The sequence below is a fragment of the Callorhinus ursinus genome, unplaced genomic scaffold (genome assembly GCF_003265705.2).
Source record: "Callorhinus ursinus isolate GAN/ISIS: 27379988/994484 unplaced genomic scaffold, GSC_fseal_2.0 scaffold6, whole genome shotgun sequence".
In the NCBI taxonomy this organism is placed as follows: Eukaryota; Metazoa; Chordata; class Mammalia; order Carnivora; family Otariidae; genus Callorhinus; species Callorhinus ursinus.
The window spans coordinates 78,993,842-78,997,630 of NW_027397068.1; positions in this window are offsets into that span (position 1 = coordinate 78,993,842).

A 3,789-nucleotide genomic window follows, 5' to 3' on the forward strand; every position below is an offset into this window, starting at 1 on the left:
CCCCGCTCCGGTGATCCAGAGAGAACAGTCCTACAGGGACCGTGCACAGTCCAGGTCGGCGCATGTCCAGTTGTCGAGGGGAATGGAAGACGCGTTTGGTAGCGGCACCGCATGCTGCCTAAGGAAGGAGGTGACAGGGGAAGACGGTTAATCCGTCCATTCTGGAAGATTCCAGGAACTCCTGAGGAACGCAGACCCTGGCCGACTGAAACTCTAGAGGTGCTCTTCCGTCTCCAGCGACTGTGATATGTTGGGGGTATGATGCCATGGGACGGCGTTCAGGGTGGGCGTGGGTGCGAAGTAATGCTTCGGACCCACACGGAACAGCCTGGCCCCTTGCAGCGGCTCGGACACTTGAACCAAGCGGCTGTTGCCAAGTGAGCCCCTGTTGCTTTTCCAGTGGGATTACCCCACTGTCACTGCTCTTCGGCGGCGGAATGGGGGCTGGGGGGCAGACATGGTCTCCGAGGTCTTCCCAGCTGTTCTGCTCTGTGACACTGAACCTGGCGAAGAGGTTCTGGAATGTTCCTCAATGACAAGCATACCGTGTTTGCAGTCCTGTCAGCTAGAAACAGCTCAGCCTCACCTTCTTGGCGTCCTCATGCTGCTCCTGCATGGCCTCAGCTTTAGGTGCAGAGCGTCTGGGGCCAGGTCCCCGTGCCGGCTGAGAGCCTCGCAGGCCCCGGCCAACTGCACGAGCGCTCTGTACCTGAGCGCCCCATTTGTAAACGGGACGCGGGGACAGGACCTCAGGGCTGGCATCAGAGGTCCTGATGCCGGGGTGGAGAAACCGAAGGGTGCTTTGTAAAGTGCCGAGTGCTGAGTGCTGGGTGTTTCCCCCTCTCAGCAGAAAGTTATAGAACGATGTGGGATTGACTAATAAGCAAAAGGATCGTATGAATTGGTAAAAAGGGAAAGCGTTCTGAGATTCAATGAAATGTTCATAGGTTAAGGGATTTTTAACATCCAAGTGAAGTAGAACTCACACCTGGTGTTTGTGGCTCTAATAGGAACGTGAGTCTGCTGTTGGGGCACAATTATTTCATCTTTACCCTTCATGTGACAGAACCAGCCAGCATGTAAGCTTGCTTGGGAGGGTTTGGCCTTCCTTCATCTTTGGAGCTCACTACCTGAAGCTGTGCTCCGTGCCGTAATGGCGACCTCAGGTCTTACGGAACTTCCTTGTACAATGGGCATGAGGGGGTCCTACCAGTTCAGAAGGACCTGTGAGGACGGTGGAGTCCCCGTGTGCACGGGCCCGCACTTCCTGACACCGCCCAGCAGCCCGGGGAGCCGACCGGGTGTGCTTTCTACAGCCCACTAGCTAGCCTGGCCGCCTCCAACCAGTGAAGAAGGGTCCCCCGTGGGAGCGCTCGGAGCCCTGCTGACGAGGCTAGGTGTCGTCCTCGGCTCATGGAAGGGTTCTCAGCCCTCCAGGGAGCCGTGGAATGGGGCAGGAGAGGCAGTGAGCTCCAGGCCAGGAAATAGACGTGGTAGCCAAAAATAGGCCAGTCCAGCCCCAAGTGGCTCAACAACTCATGCCTTTGTGTATTAATTAGACAGCCGAAGTATGCTGAGCGCCATGCAAGGGGCCGTGCAGACTGAGCGAAGGAGGCGTGGGCATGGGCCTTGAGATGTGGATGGTACAGACCAGAAAATAAGCCTACCAGAAATGGGAGCAAGAAAAATCAGAGCTGAGGGAACAGCCAGCCAGCCAGCAGCCCCTGGGGAGGCAGGGCTTCCATCTTTGCTGGGAGCTCCTGGTGTTGGGTTCCACAGTTTTAAATGAGGTGGTTGGGTAGCCCAGGGAACCCCGGCGGTGTGTGCAGGCGAAGGGCAGCTTCTGGGCACGGGCACCGGGCACCGCAGCCTCGAAGCGCCCGGGCGGCTGCCCCCACCCACCCCACCCCACTGCCTCCCGCATGTGCCACGACCGCACCTCTGCCAATATGTCATGCCTTTAACATCCTGGCACTTTATTTGGTTGACATTACTGGACAGTGAACTGTCATACAATTTACTTTTCTAAATAATGGAAATTTACTCCTTACTTAAAGGCCGTTTTTTTAAACCATTTGAGATGGTTTGTGATACGTGAAACTTTTTCTTTTTTTTGCATTCTTAAACAGATGGTAATTTAACCTTGATCTGTGTGTGTGATTCAGTGCCTTTGTTATGCAAGGAAGTTTGCGGACCATCGGGTCACCTAGAGCCCCTCAACTGAGAGGGTTCCAGGCTCCCAGTACTGAAGTCCCCTGGGGTTTGGGGTTTCTGGTGCCTTCGCTTCTTCCTCCTCACACTTCTTGCTGTATTTTCCTTTAATAAATTTCAAATTTTATCTTGTGGACCATGAAACACGACAGTAAGTAAGGAGAGAAAGTGAAAACAACTTCAGGACTGGGAGAGAGCCCAGGGAAGGGCAGACTGGGAACATCAGGGCGGCGGCCCCTGTGCTTTTGGTCCCCCAGCTCTGCACCCAGGCCCCCCAGGGTCTGCACCCAGGCTTCCCTGGCTCCACACCCAGGCCCCCCAGCTCTGCACCCAGGCCCCCCGGGCTCCGCACCCAGGCCCCCCAGCTCTGCACCCAGGCCCCCCGGGCTCTGCACTGAGGCCCCCCTGGCTCTGCCCCCAGGACCCCCAGGCTCCGCACCCAGGCCCCCCCGGCTCTGCCCCCAGGCCCCCCGGGCCCCGCCCCAGGCCCCCACGGGCTCTGCACCCAGGCCTCCCTGGCTCCACACGGAGGCTCCCGGCGGCCCCGGCAAAGAGGCGAAGCAGTACGTCCGGCCTCCTTGACCTGGCCCTCCTCTACCCTGACCAGGCTCCGTCCCCAACGCCAGTGTGTTTCATCTGTCCCACTCCGCGTCCCTACACCCTGTGTCCCCGACTCTGCTGCTCTCACCAGCAAACCTCTGGACAGAGATGTGACACTTCCCGGTTCTACTTCCTCCCTCTCCTTCGCACTTCAGACAGCTGACAGGTGACTTCCGGTCCCCCCCCCCGCAGACCCTTGCTTCCGACGGATGAGTGCGGCCAATCGCACTGTGGGGCCTCCTCCCGAGACCCCACCCGTCCCAGCCTCCTTCCTCTCATCCCCGGGAACCACACTGTCTGGGCCAAATTCTCCCTCTCTGCCACTCTGTCACCCTCCTCTGAGGGCTCCTCTTCTCCTGCCTGCCCCTTAGGTGCAGCCCTGGGGATCATGCACCCACGGGGAAACGTGGTAATGCAGGGCAGCTCTGGCCTTGCGGGGGGTCAGGCCTTTATCCACCCCCTGCGCATCTTGATTTCTCTTTCTGCAAACCCGATTCTGGCGATTGTGAGACCAGAGCTGGCCTCGGCTGTGCGGAATGCCATGGGGCAAAAGGGCTGGAAAAGGCATTGGGAAGAGTCTGCAGATGGAGGGAAGGGCTCTGGGGGAAGTGAGGGAGGCGGGTGGGGGGCTCGCAGAGGCTCTGTGGGGCACTGGGGGTCTCACATTGCTCAAGAAGCGCAAGGAAAGGTGGCGGCTCCTGGGTTTCTCTTCGGCCATGGGACTGAGCCACAGGGTCACCCACATTCCTACACTGTGGGGTCATTCCCTGTCTGCCTGATATCGCAGGGGGCAGCGATGGCCTGCTTTCGTTGGTCAGGCCTGCCTCTGCTTTGCTGTCCATGTTAACGGCATGTCCCCCCCCCCCCGCACCTCCCCAGAGCCAGAGCGGGAGCCCTCCCCCTGCTCCAAATTACTGGGGTTCCTGCTGGAAAAGGAGGCACATGCAGGAGTTAAACCTAGGAGTCTTACCGAAGGAC